General features: G+C 38.5%; 1 long non-coding RNA gene across 1 annotated transcript; it reads left to right on the top strand.

The window, feature by feature from the left end:
* Positions 1 to 2556: 2556 nt before the first annotated feature.
* LOC115937711 (uncharacterized) lies at positions 2557 to 5882 on the top strand. The gene is made up of 3 exons (XR_004072956.2): positions 2557 to 2696; positions 2894 to 3004; positions 5575 to 5882. It is a non-coding gene; the product is annotated as an uncharacterized LOC115937711 (long non-coding RNA).
* Positions 5883 to 15316: the final 9434 nt, after the last annotated feature.

The raw sequence follows: 15316 nt of genomic DNA, 5'->3' as shown, positions 1-15316 counted from the left end.
CAATAGATATTTGCCAAAGGGATGAGCGTGGGAATCAAGGAAAGCTCGTTTTGTCAGAGAAAATGGGGCCGCATCATTTCAGAAAATACATACGTTTGTGTGCTTTTATAGACCTATCCCTTTTCTGTGATCCAATGCCTGTTCTGTGATCCAATGCCTGTCCCACACACTGGTAATTGAAATCTAAGAGGTAGATCCCATTTACACTAGCAGAGACTGCTTTTTGTACATTACCAGAAGCTGCGATTTTTTATATATATATAGAAATATATATATATAGATAGATAGATAGATGTAAAATCTCATGAATGAGGAGAGGTGGAATTATGTCTTAGAGCATCTGCTTGTGCTCTTTCTTGGGCCACCATGCACTCGTTCTTTGAATGACACATTTGGTTCAGTTGACCACTTTCTCCATGACCCTTTTGAAAGCAATGAATGAGGGGTGCCTGGGTGGCTCAGTCGGTTAAGCGTCTGCCTTTGGCTCAGGTCATGACCCTGGGCCCTGGGATCGAGTCCCAGATCGGGCTCCTGGCTCAGTGGGAGCCTGCTTCCCCCTCTGCCTGCAGCTCCCCCTGCTTGTGTGCTTTCTCTCTCTGACCAAATAAATAAATAAAATCTTAAAAAAAAAAAGAAAGAAAGAAAGAAAGCAATGAATGAGGGAAAGCAGGGAAAACACTGCACATGCAGTCTGACCTGGGCTGTGAGTCCTGACCTCACCAAGGACTGGACATGGTTTTCAGGAGAGCACAGCTTCCAGTCCCCTCAGGGGATGAATAACAGTAATAATACTTAATAAGATTAGCATGAATATTAAATAAGCCATTTCATATCAAAACACATTATAAACTGCAAAATGTTACCTTGTTCTAAAGAACTAACATTATGACTTTTATTATTAGCAGTGGAAACCTTGCCACGAACAGAAGGCAATGGCTGAGGAAGGGCTTCTGGCCAGCCACTGGGGAGGAAGGTGACCAGCTGGTGTCACGAGCTCCCTTGTGACCAGGAGCCAAGCCGAGACTCCACAGCGGTGGTGGTCCCTTACCCTAACAGCCACATCATCAAGGTCCAGGCATGTCCTGCATAGCGGGACTGGCCATAGCTTGGCAGAAGTCGTGACCTAGCAGAAGTTCACGTTCAAAATTTCCCTATGATGCCCGCTTCACCTTCCGTAGCCCTTTGCTATTTTTACTGCTGTCACATTACTCCAAGGCCAATTCAGTTTAACAAACATTTACTGAGGACAGAGAGAAAGCCAGAAATATTTATGACCTAAACCCTACCACTATGTTGCTTCTGTTCCTAGGAGGAGATCCATCCATCTCTTTTCTTCTAGGATAGAAAATTATCCCTTTCCAGAGGTCTGAGAGAGATCATATATAATATCCTTTTATTTAAATGCAATTTTCAATTTTGTCTGTAACTCTTACAGTTAATAAATATTGAATGTCAACTATGTGTTGGGTACAGTGCTATATTTATTTTAGTGTAAGTATAACATGAAAGTCTGTTTCCCCCAAATTGTTATCAGTCTGAAAACTTCTTATGGACTAAATGTCTGTGTGTGTATATGTGTGTGTGTGTGTGTGTGTGTGTGTGTGTGAGTTGTTAACCATTTCTCTTTGTTACAAAGTGACTCTTTTGTTCAGTTTTTCCATCTATCCAGTTAGGGCCAGTATCAAACAATTTTTAGTACTATTTTCCTGTAATATGCATTGCTCTCTGGTAAGATCGTTCCTTCTTCATTATACATTTTCAAAATTATACTCTGTAAGCTTTTCTTCCTGTGACATTTAGAGCAATTTTCAAGTAAAAAACTCATGTTGGGATTTAGATTCAATTTATTTGAAATGTAGTGATTTGGGAAAATTGGTCCTTTTAAAATATGTTGTTTCCCACCTGAGGCAGGGTGCTTTTTTTCACTGACTCGAGTCTTTATTTGTCTTTTATTAAAATATTGCGGAGTTACTCATGTAGACCACACATATTTCTCAGATGAATGAAATTTTTTTTCCCATTACAACTTCAGCTGCACGATAAGAATCGGTGTGTGTGTGTGTGTTTATCTTCTTCCAGGTTACCTATCAAATTTTATTAATTAAAGCAGTTTCTTAGCTTAGTCTCTTGGGGTATCTGACAATAAAATCATACCGCCCCACATGTTTTACCACTTCTTTTTCAATAATCTAACCCTTCAGGCTATCTTATTTTTGCTTTTAGTGAACAGTATTTCTATAATATTAATAATAGTGAAATCGGACACATTTATTTTACCATGGATATAGCTTTTAGATTGAAATAGATGGCCTTTATTATGGTAAAGCAGTTTTCCTCTATTCCTGTATTTTAGTATTTTATCAAAAGAATGTCACCAATTTTTAACATTTTTATACTTATGCTAGGAACATTAATCCACTTCTGCTAGGTATTATCTATATTTAGATCATATTTTTCTTCTTTAATCTACTTGTGTCAAGTGCTATATTAATAGATGCCCTTATCTATTTATAGCACTTGTCCCTGAAAAGAAAAAACTTGAAGAGAGAATCTTAGTAAAAGATTTTCTCATGCCAGGTCACCCTTGAAATAAAAGTGTCCCTAGTCCCATGGGAGCTGTCTTTCCAGGGAAGCCAGTCATCTCAGATGCAACTGCCACTTCTTGCTTCTCTTCTCAGGATAACTAACTTCTTCAGGTACCTCCTTCCAGTTTTACAAGTGTTAGTTGTTAGTTGATATGTTGGATTTGTTGTCTCTGGGGCAGAGGGCTGAGTTAGCCATTCTTCTCAGCTCACAGCACACCGTTATCATGGTTAATGGTCATTCCTGCTTCCTCCTCACCCTTTCCTGCTCTTTTCTTTAGTTTTAACCTAATGTTCCCTTTCTGTTCCAGGATCCTACCTACATTTGGTTATCATGTCTCCTTAGGATCTTCTTGGCTGTGATAGTTTCTCAACTTGCCTCATTTTTGATGACCTTGACAGTGTTGAGGAATACTTGTCAGGTATTTTATAGGCTGTCCTTCAGATGGGATTTGTCTGATATTTTCCTTGTGATTAGATCTGGGTAATGGGTTTTAGGGAGGAAAGACACAGAGGAAAAATCATTTTCATCCCATGGTATCAAAGGTATGTACTATCAACATGACTCGTCACTGTTGATGTTGACTTTGATGACCTGGCCTAGATTGTGTTTCTCAGATTTCTCACTGTAAAATTATTCTTTTTCCTCTCTTTCCATGCTGTCTGCTTTGGAAGGATGTCCTGATGCAGAGCCCGCTGTTAAGGAGTGGGAGGTTGTATTCCACCCCCTTGACGTAGAGCATCTACATAAACTATTTGGAATTCTTTTCAGGAGAGATTATCTCTTCTCCTCACCTCTGTTTATTTATTTAATCATTTATTTATATCAGCTCATGAATATGTATTTTAATGTTGGGTTATAATCCGATACTACTTTATTTTGTCGCTCAAATTAAGTTGTTTTAGCTGGCCTCTGAGAATGCGTTCAGTTGGCTTTTGTGTCCTTTTGACATACAATTTCTCTCTCCTCCCTTTCTCTGTCTTTTACCACTTGCTTGGCTCTCTCTTGTTTTCTCTCTTTTAACTATGTCCTGCTTTTCTGGCACTACAGATGTCCCAGGTTCATCTTGTGCATTTTCTGCCTCAGTCCTGGAATCAGCCATTTCTCCAAGGATCCCTAGTTCTTTTATTGAGAGTATTATTTAAAACCATGATCTTGGTGCTAGGTGTCCTTATAGTTACTGGGCTGCTGTTCCTTCAGGCCCTCTCTGTTGACAGAGCAAGGAAATACAAGGAGGTATATACACATGGCTACATGTGATGATCTGTATCACTATTAAGCTAAATTTGAGTTCACACTCATATCTCCAACTACAATCGTTAGCACATGGATCATTGGAGCCTCCTCCCCGTGCTTATCCATAACCTCTCACTCAATAGTGAGAAACCTGGCTCTCACCCTCCACCATGCCCTTAAGGAATTGTCCTATTCTGCCGTATGAGAATGATCAACACCGACTCCCTTGGAAAACAACTTTATCAACTAGGTACAGGGCCATGTATAGTTTCTTTTGCCTATAGTCTTCTGATTTCATTCATTTCCAAAGTTATTTGGCTTGGCACCTTTATCTTCCACCCTCTTTGCTGAGGTCATTTCATACATTTGTCATACAGTTAGATTTACTTGCCACAGTCTGCATTCCATCTTGGGATCCCCTGACCTCCTAAATGATTTTTTAAAATTACATGCATTAAGGTTCACTGTGCTATAAAGTTTTGTCAAATGCATAGTGTCTTCTTTATGGGAATATTGTTTTACCATAAAAATTATTATATATTCATCTTCACCTAGAAATTGGCTATTCTGTATTCATACATGATTTTTCCCACAAATAATGTACTTCTTTACTTATAAGCATATATATATCTATATATATATAGATATATATATAGCTCTTACCATGTCCAGGCACTATTTTCAGTGATTTGCAAGTATTTATTCATTTAATCCTTATAATAGTTCTAGGAGATAGGTGCTATTATTAGCCTTGTATTACAAACAAGGAAAACGGAGGCAAAGAAAGGTTAAATAACTTTGTCAAGGTCACACAGCTAGTACGTGTTTGTTAGCCAAGGCAAACAGTAAACACAGCTTCTGATTAGATGTTCATATCACATTGGCTGGAGCTGAACAGAGGCTTCCTGCATGGCTGACCCCTAGTGAAGTTGAGCTCTGGTAGAGGGCTCCAGGTACACAGCAAGCAGCCGCCAAGATGGAGAAGCTTTCAGCTGTTTCCTCCAGCGGTTGTGAAATTGATGAAATAGAATAATTGATGGTTGCTTTACTGAATAATTTACCAATCAAGTCATTCAGAAAAGCAGTAAGATGTGAAATGGCAAAACAAGGGAGAAATAAGTTTGGATCAGGGAAGGATCAATAAGAACCAGCAAAGTTGAACACTGCCGGCCGGGGCCTGGTGTGTTGAGGGAAGACAGGTCTCTGCTGGCCTTGCTTCTGACTTCAGAAGGCTGAATGTGCTAGACTGCCTGGCTTGCTGCTCACCACACAATGCTGCTGGAGAGCCTGCATCCGCTTGCAGTGGACTCGGAGTTTGTTTTTTTCTCACTTGTCTGTTCCTTTGCATGAATGTTTAATTTATCATTGCCTAGAATGTGGAGCAGCTCATGGTATTAGGATTCTTCCATAGATCCACCAGATCCTTGTTGTGAATTGGGGAACACTTCGCCATTGATGAAAGATTTTGCCTGTTGCCTTGTTTAATCTGTACAGCTGCTTTTTTTTTTTTTTTAAAAGATTTATTTATTTATTTGAGAGAGAGAGAGATAGAGAGAGCAGGGGGAGGAGCAGATGGAGAGGGAGAGAGAATCTCCAGCAGACCCTGTGCTGAGCGTAGAGCCCCACGTGAGGCTCAATCCCAGGACCCTGAGAGCAGGACCTGAGCCGAAACCAAGAGTCAGATGCTTCACCAATTGCACCACCGAGGCGTCCCTGTGCAACTGTTTTTAAGGTCATGTCATCTGTACTTCACAGGGGACGACCAGTGCACAAGAAGGGTAAACCATCCTGCTCAGAGTCTCAACAACTCAAACTTCTGACTGCAAATTCTCTTCCTTCCACTCTTCCGTGGTTGCCTTCGCCTTCTACACCACAGGGAAAGAAAAATCAGATCCAAAGTCAAAGAGCTGGCTCTCTGTGAAAGCAACTCCATTAATTTTAGTCATTTCTGCCTTCTTTACCCCAGCTATTATCCCACATAGACATCTGTGAAATATCACTTGGGAATCAAAGACATTTCCCTTGTAGTGTAACTTCAAGATTAAATGGCCATTTCGAACGTTCATTTTTCTAATCTTGTTTATTGTCTGTACCATGAGCACTTTCGCCACTCTCCAGGCTTTCGTAGTAACTTATCTTAATTAACTGCGAAGAAACCAGAGTGACCAGGCAAAGAGAAATGATGTCGGCTTTAGAATCAACTCAGACAAATAAGTAGATGGAACCAAATTTTCTGGAAGGGTCCTGCAGATAGTCTCATAGTCTTATTTGGAGAATCTCAAGAGAATTGTACCTAGGAAATAGTCAAGCCTTGTTTTCCATTTCTCACAATTGAGATTCTAGATGATTTCTGTACAATGACAGCAATAACCACTAATTCTGTATACTAATGGAGAACTCACAAAATGCTTGAGTCAGGATCTAAATGTGGATTAGACATGTCCAGCTTCTTTCCAATTCTTATGGCATGTGCAAAGAACTAGACTTTGCTAGCATTCTTGTCATTTTACCTAAACAGATGGGCCACGAGCAAGTACATCAGATTTCTTTGCTCAATGGAATTTACCTTCAGTTGATTTTATGTATTGTATGTATTGTAGCAATATTTGCACATCATAAAATTCCATATCCATGTATTGTGGCTAGTTCACTTATATTACAATTACCATCTAGCTGGATTTTAAACAGATTGGTTTGGGACCAATAGCTTTGAGATATTAATATTGATAAGCCAAAGAATAATCTAATGGGAGACATTACAAAGAGAGATTTAGTTCTAAGATAACTGGATGCACTATGCAAATTATGGGCCATAATTTGTTCAGTTTCACAATGATATTAACACTGAAAACAAAAACTCTCTATTTCTGTTATTGTTCAGAATTCTTCTAAGCAAAGTGTCAGTGATGGTCAGAGATCAGGTCCATCATGGGCCATTTTTTCTTTGGGGGATTCCATGGACAATTGGCTATTGCTATCAACCCACTGTCTTTAACTTTTGCTCTGAAAATGACAGCTTAGCAAAGAAGGTGTTGCTCATAATTATTCTCATTGGTTATCTGAAACACCGTAGATGAATCAACATTTCTGTGTGTTACGTCTTTTCCCCCACTGCTGGTCAATTGATATCTGCCTACCCCCATATTAAGAATTTTGGGTGGGAAATAGGATTATTGCTTATTTTAAGATAAGAGATTCTTTCAATCTTTCAGATTGCTAAAAGTCCCTAAATTTCTGTAAAGCCCTGTTTTATTGTAAAGTACATTGGGAGAACTTCAACTCAAAAGAATGAATTATTATAGTAATATACAAATAGCCTCTTCCTAATATCTTCTTTTTGTTGTTTTAATTAACTTTTGGTAACAATTCTTTTTTTAATTTAATTTAATTTTTTTAAAAAGATTTTATTTATTTGAGAGAAAGAGCAGAGCACTAGAGAGCACATAAATGGTGGGGAGGGGCAGAGGGAGGGGAGAAGCAGGCTCCCCGCTAAGCAGGAAGCCCAACATAGGACAATTGTTGTCTTTTTTTTTTTTTTTTAAAGATTTTATTTATTTATTTGAGTGAGAGAGAGAGAGCACAAGCTGGGGGAGTGGCAGAGGGAGAGGGAGAACCAGGATCCCTGATGAGCAGGAAGCCCAATGCAGGGATCAATCCCAGGACCCCGGTATCATGACCTGAGCCCAAGGCAGATGCTTAACAGATGGATCCACCCAGGTGTCCCTTTTTTTTTTAAATTTTAGAAGGAAGTCTAAATACATTTCTCTGAAATATAAAGTGCTATAAGAGAATATAAAGGTGAAAAGATAACTGGAAAGACCACTTTCTCCCTCAGTATAGGCTAGCTTATATAATAGTAATAACCCAAGTCATAATGATAAGTAGATTTGTCTATTCTGAAACCCACCCGACACTGTTTCAATTACCAGGCCTTTTCAGTATTCTTTGACCCCTGATGGAGGAAGGCCCTTTTTATCATTTGAAAATGTTGGGGAGATACTTGCATACTGATAAAAATTCAAATAATTTTCTCAAGTTACATAAAAATAATCCTTGGAGGATTATGATTGAGATTGTCTTAAATAGATAATTTATAGAGACTTGATTTTTTTAATTGAGTCTTCAGAAACATGAAGTTTCTGCAAGTTTCCTGTTCTCATTTAGGTATGGAGGTGAATTTCTAATATCTATAACTATAAATTTCTCTGTAATTTAGCTCTGTGGGCATTTGTATTAACAATCTATTCTAAGCGTTTCTCAATTACCTTTTTTAACCTGAATTATTTTGTTACTGTGACTATATTTACTGAATGTATAGGATCTTTTTATCTTTTGGTTTGTTACTTATTTTTAATTTTACTGAATAAAATCAGTGACATAGTATGTATGATGTCTATTCTTTGGAATTAATTGAGACCTCCTTTTCTGACTTATTACATGTTCTATTAATGTTACTGCTCTCAGAAAGAGATATACTCTGTTTCTTTGCTATTATTAATTGTATTTTTCAGCTCTTTGAAATTTCTTATTTTTCTTCCACTTGTTTCGAGATGGATGAGTTAAAATCTTCAACTATATTTGGTAATTTAACTATGTACCCCTATATTTCTGTGAGTTACTGATTTTTGTATTTTGAGACTATTTTGTTAAGAGAATACCTGAAAAAGCAGATTTTAAAACAAATATCTTATTGGGGCGCCTGGGTGGCTCAGTCGTTAAGCGTCTGCCTTGGCTCAGGTCATGATCCCAGGGTCCTGGGATCGAGCCCCGCATCAGGCTCCCTGCTCTGCAGGAAACCTGCTTCTCCCTCTTCTACTCCCCCTGCTTGTGTTCCCGCTCTCACTGTGTCTCTCTCTGTCAAATAAATAAATAAAATCTTTAAAAAACAAAAAACAAAAAACAAATATCTTATGGATTTTTTTCCTATTAAATATTACTTGACAACTTATGTTTGTTTTAAAACTTAATTTTTTTGGTCCAGTGTATTTTTTGATACTTTTTATTTTTGAACCTGTGTGTTTTTGTTTGTAGTGTGCTTCTACAATATTTTGACCTTATTTTTATTAGCCAATTCAGTAATCTCTGTCTTTAATTGGTAAGTTTAACCTGTTTACACTTACCATAAATACGATTATGTTAGTGTTTATTTCTGCCATTTTATTTCATATTCTCCATTTACAGCACCCCTTCGCTCCCTCCCTCTCTCTCTCCATATATGTATTTTTCTGTTTTCTATTGGATAGATTTTATTTTCTTCTACTAGTTTGAAGATTATACATTCTATTTTTGTTCTTATGATGGTTGTCCCTAACTTAATACAACTATTGTGTATATTTGTCCTGGGGATTTTCTTAAATTAGGGATTTTTCTGGACTCATAGAGTTGAGGACTTTTTTATCCTTTTCCACAAAATAGTCTGTATTAGCTTATATGATATTGGAAGTATCCCTTTCTTACAGGTTTTGTCAAATTTGTATTAAAACTCTGGTCTTAGTGATTTTTTAGAAGAATTTCAATGATAATGGTACTTTAAAAAAATATGAGTGTAAGTTCACTCATGTTTTCTAACATGTTAAATCAGTACTATATAACATATATTCCCTAGGAAATAGCTGACTTCATTTATATTTTATATGTGTTGTTGGAGTGTTGTACCTACCATTTTCTTATAATTTAAAAAATCTTCAGATTTTCTTTATCTATGGTATTTTTCTCATGTTTCATGCTTTTAATTGGATCATCTCTCATTTTTACTTAGCATATATGACAAAGATTGATTCGTTTTTTGGGGGGAAGGATCTTTTCAAAGAATAAACTCTTGGTTTTATTAATCAGGTGTTTGTTTTGTAACCTATATCAAGTTAAGTTTTTAATAATTATTGATTTATTCCTGATACTCCCCTTAGGTTCAATTTGTGGCTTATTTCTTAGTTTCTGGTGTTTGATATGTAATTCTTACTTTAGTATTACTTGTTTTATAAGAAGTTTGTTCAAGGTTACACTTATTATTTTAAATAAGCACATCTGATGAGTTTATAAATGTGATGCTTTCACTGTTGTTCACTTCAAAATATATTATTTTAGTCCCATCTTCCTGTTTTACCAAGGAGCATATTGGAAGTTTCTTTCATTTGTTTGTTTCTGATTTCTAGAAGACTGGATACATTTTTGGTTATCCCTTTTTATTATTAACTTTATATTCAGCAAATGCAGACTTTTGGAACTTTTAAAAGTTCCTTTGTGGCTTAATACTTAGGATTATGGAATGTTCATATCTATTATAAAACAAGCATATTTTGTTTGTCAAGTACAAAGTTTTACAAACAATTGTCTCTCTCTCTCTCTCACATACACACACATACACACACTTTCAGATGACATATCTCTACTGAGTTATTAAATTTTCCTGTAAGTCTATTCATTTTTATCTATTTTTACCAAGGGAATAATTTTTGAACCCGAATTTGTCAATTCCTCTTTCATTCCAAAATTTTTGCCCAGATATTTTGATTTTATATTTTTAGTTACATAAAGTTCATGTACTACTACTAACATCATTTTGATTTTGCATTTTATCATCACAAAATCTCTCTCTTTGCCTCAGTTCTTGCTTTTGATTTTGTATCACTTTTGTCTCACACAGAGTTTTTCTGTGCCTATTTTGCTTTTCTATTTTATGTAGTTCATCCTTTCCATTTTTATAAATTTTTAAGGTTTGTATGTCATCCTATTTTAGACATGCCATTAGTAACATAATGCTGGATTTTTGTTTATTTTAAAAATCTTATTTTGAGGGTGCCTGGGTGGCTCAGTCAGTTAAGGTCATGATCCCAGGGTCCTGGGATGGAGTCCCTCAACAGGCTCCCTGCTCAGTGGGGAGCCTGATTCTCCCTCTCCTCCCCCACTCATGCTCTCTGTCACTATCTCTGTCTCTCTCAAATAAATAAGTAAAAAATCTTAAAATAAAAAAAAATCTTGATAATCACTTCTTAATGAGAAAGTTTAAGCCATTTACATTTAATATCACAGTCTTCATATTTTATGCTTTTTCTTTCTTTTCTTTTTTTAAAAGATTTTATTTATTTATTTGACAGAGAGAGAACACAAGCAGGGGTGGCAGCAGGCAGAGGGAGAGAGAGAAGCAGGCTCCCTACTGAGTAAGGAGCCCTATGCGGGGCTCGATCCCAGGACCCTAGGATCATGACCTGAGCTGAAGGCAGCCACTTAACTCACTGAGCCACCCAAGCACTCCTGTGTTTTTTCTATATGCTCTGTTCTTTTTTCATTTCCCTCATTTATTGGCCTTTTATGTGTGCGTGTATATGTATGTGTGTGCTTTTTTAAATGTATATATATTTTTGGCCCTTGCACTGATATGTTAATTTGACAGTGTATAGAATTCTAGGTTCCAAAAATTTACCCTTGAAACTTCAAACATATTACTTCTGATTTGTAGTAATTATCTAGCAATGCCGATGGAAAGCAAAATGTAAATTTTTTTAGGGGGCCCCTGTTCATTTATTTAAAAATATTATGCTTTTGTTGCTATCCATGGAATTCCAATGTTTTACTAGGATATATTTTATGTGAATTATCTATAAATTTATTAACTTGTTATTCAGTGTGTTTTTGCAGTATGAAGAGCCACGATTTTCTTCATGTCAAGGACATTTTTTTCTGATATTAATTGATTAATGAGTCTCTTCTTTTCATGTCTCTATGTTTTAGAACTCTTACTAAATGGAAGTAGGACTTTCTAGAATAATCCTCCAGCATTTAGCATAGTGCCTTTAGTGTAGTAGATGCATTATAAAGTCACTTAAATTAAAAATGCCCTCAGCAAAGAACACAATGCCTGATTCTTGATGGGTTCACTTACAAAGAGTTCATAACACATTAAGTATTCCTTGAAGACAGAGCCAGATTATGCTAGCTGGAAAAAGCATTTAATGTGAAAATAATGGTTTGAATGAAGGTGTGGAGCTAGAGAGGCACATGGGAGGTTCAGGCAGCAGGAATGGCCTTGTTAGAATAAAGGGTATGGGCTGAGAAGTAGTAAAATATAAAGCTGACAAAATGGGTGTCAGGATCTAGAAGGTTTTGAACACTATCTAAAGAAATTTTTGTTTTTTGTGAAGTGGACAATGAGAAGCCATAGGAGGGACACCATTCATGTGATGCTACGGAAAAATTAATCTGACTGAGTCCTGTGGGTGACTGGATTTGGAACAGAAAGGCTGAAGGAGAGAGAAAAAGAGTCGATAATACCAAAGATGGCTGCTGGGAAGGTTAACCCAAGGAAAAGTCAGAGCTTAAAGAAATAGAGGACAGTCAACAAGCTGATTTTATTGCGGTAGAAAGATGATTTCACCTTCAGATGTATTGAGGTTCTGGTTCTTATAGACCATCCACCTGGGGAAATACAATAGGCAGCAACCAGATATTAGACATGGGGGAGGGACAACCTTTGATAATAGTGTGAAGGGTCTGGGTGCCTTATAAGGTCTAGTTATTTTTTTTCCCAGAGGGGGCTTAAAATCTACTTGTGAGGTCAAGGCAGTTCTTTACAGGCAGCAACAATACAGAGAATGTAATTCAGGGCTAAATGGGCACGGCACACTTTGTTTGTTGTAGAATTTAGGGGAAAAGGGAATTAATGACTTCTTCTTAGAGACATTGAAAAGTTGCATTGGCCTTGATGGGCGGGGAGGGCTTGGCTGGGTGCAAGAGCTGGGAAGGTTGACATTGTTCCATCTTGTAAAATCAATAGGTATTTATGACATAGTCACCATGCACAGAAGTCTCGATAACTAGCTATCCTGCTGAAGGGCAGGCATAGGATCCCCATAGATTTCTGGCCTTCCATACTTTGTGCCCTACTTTGGTGTTGCATGTACCTCCATCCACACTACATCTGAAGTGGGTCTGTGTTTCAGGACTGTAGCTCGCACCGGGGAGCTAGTTCAATGACAGATGCAAAGTGTGGGACTGGGAGGGATTTAGGCCCCTGTAAACAGGATGGTGCTTAATCCCTCGGAAAGTAATGCAAGGCAAGATTTTATAGTCTTTAGGTGATTTTCTTTCCCAGGAAATCCTTGCATGAATTATGCAGCTGTATACCCTCAGGACTGGCATCAACAGACAAAAAAAAAAATGTCCCATTTACCAGCTCCTCCCCAAACAACAAACTGTAATCTTGCCTCCAGTTTCCCATAGCATTCTCTCTCTGCTTTCTAGGAAGAGGGAGTTAAAACACATGATTGATGTGTGTGTGTGTGTGAGAGAGAGAGAGAGAGAGGGGAGGTATTTACTAAGAGTTCTACAGAACAACATAGGGAAGTCAGATATTTTCTGAGGTCTCCTTGATTCCTGCATGAAACATTTGGCCTAACATTCCTCAGCACCCCGCTCCCTCTGGTGATCATGTAAGGGGATATTCTGGAACCACTTACTCTGCAAATGGAGAATTGCTCGCCTCTCCCCAGACAGCTCCTACTTATCTTTCATGACTCAGCTCAAGTGTCATGACTTCAAAAGAAATCCTCACCCTGACCTAGACTCTGCCCAGTGTCCCTTCACCCTGTTCCTTTAGCTGCGTTTAAAGCACTGACCTCTCTGTCTGTTCATAGTTGGTTGAATTGTCTGCAGACTTTGAATTTCTTGAGTGTGTGGGATCTGCTATAGTTGTCTCTGGAGGCTCAACTCTTAAGACCTATGCTTGGCCATTAGAGTCTCTCCACAGAGGCTTGCGAGTGGCTAGATGAATGGATGGATGGTGTTAAAACATGGGCTCTGATACATTTTGTGTCCACATTTTGATTGTAACCACATTCATGAATGAGCTGATTATCGTTACTCTATGTGAATGGATAAAGGGGATGTGGTATCTATATGCAATGGAATATTACTCAGCCATAAAAAATAAATGAAATCTTGCCTTTTGCAACAACATGGATGGAGCTACAGGGTATAATGCCAAGTGAAATAAGCCAGTCAGAGAAAGACAAATACCCTGTGATTTCGCTCACATGTGGAATTTTTTTTTAAAAGATTTATTTATTTGACAGAGAGAGACACAGCGAGAGAGGGAACACAAGCAGGGGGAGTGGGAGAGGGAGAAGCAGGCTTCCCGCAGAGCAGGGAGCCTGATGCGGGGCTCGATCCCAGGACCCTGGGATCATGACCTGAGCCGAAGGCAGACGCTTAACGACTGAGCCACCCAGGCGCCCCTCACATGTGGAATTTAAGAAACCAAACAAGTGAGGAGAGAAAAAAGAGACAAACCAAAAAAACCCCCAAAATTTTAGCTATAGAGAACAAACTGGTGGTTACCAGAGGGGAGATGGGTGACATAGGTGAAGGGGATTAAGGAGTGCACCTGTTGTGATGAGCAATGAGTAATGCATAGAATTGGTGAATCACTATATTGTACACCTGAAACTAATATTGTTACTCTGTGAAGTCTTAATCAGTCTTTGAAATTATTCCACAAGGGAAGAGTAGTATCCCAGCCTGTCAACAGGTTGCCTGACATTATAATCAAATGACCTTACCTTCTCAATTCAGTCATAATATTCTTGGCTTCGGTCCCATGGTGGGGATGAACCCAACTTTAGTGATGCCGGAGCATCTGTGCCCGCCCTGGCCATGGTCTGAGGTTGATGCCAAAGGAATGCAGCAGCATAATCTGCCATCTGGGTCTCTGGAAGAGCTAAGCAGCCCTCTGGCTTTCGGAAGGACTTAAGCCAGCAGCCACATGGGGTGCTGCAGATCTTTGCCTCCAGGCATGGGACCTGCTCTCCCTCCTGCTGCCTGCTAGAGGTTTGGGTGGATCGAGATGCAAGTTCCGAGGACACTGTCACTGCTCTTCCTCATGCAGAAAGATATGGAACTCACTGGACCAGAAAAGTGAGAACTGAATTCTCTGTGTGTTTGAATAACCTCTCCACTTTTCATTCTGCTGCAATCAGAGAGAATTTCACTGCCCAGATAGAGACAGGGTGCACCCCTCCCTGGAATTTCTTTCCTTCTCTCCCTACCTTGGAGAAAATACAGGTGGAAACTGAGATGCCATTGGCTCCTCTGCCCTAACTAGATTGAATTCTGCCTTCCATATCAATGGTTTGGAACACTTGCAATATCTCTACCGGCAAATTACCCCACTGCTCCTGTTGTGCTGTCCTTGAGAAATTCTTTATCTGCTTTCCTGGGAATGGGTGTATGTGAAATGGAAATATGGAGGCCTGTGAAAATGCTCTTTCCCCAGGACAAATGCTGTAACAAACTGCTCTCTGTGGGGTTCCATTCAGGAAAACAGATACACAGCATTGTCGTCATTGTCATTAGGAGTATTGCGATGCGTCTATTCACGTACTGACAACAGCCACCAAAGGAATATTTCTCTGCGCAACCGTCCAGGGAAATAGTATGGATTATTAATTTTGTATTTTAGGAGGTGAGAGAAGGGGCACATAAGTTGGAGCTGTATTAAAAGAAG

The sequence above is a fragment of the Leptonychotes weddellii genome, chromosome 9 (assembly GCF_054177405.1).
Source record: "Leptonychotes weddellii isolate Sample4059 chromosome 9, ASM5417740v2, whole genome shotgun sequence".
Taxonomy (NCBI): domain Eukaryota; kingdom Metazoa; phylum Chordata; class Mammalia; order Carnivora; family Phocidae; genus Leptonychotes; species Leptonychotes weddellii.
The sequence above is the reverse complement of the archived record's forward strand: the minus strand, read 5'-3'. Positions and strand labels throughout refer to the sequence as shown.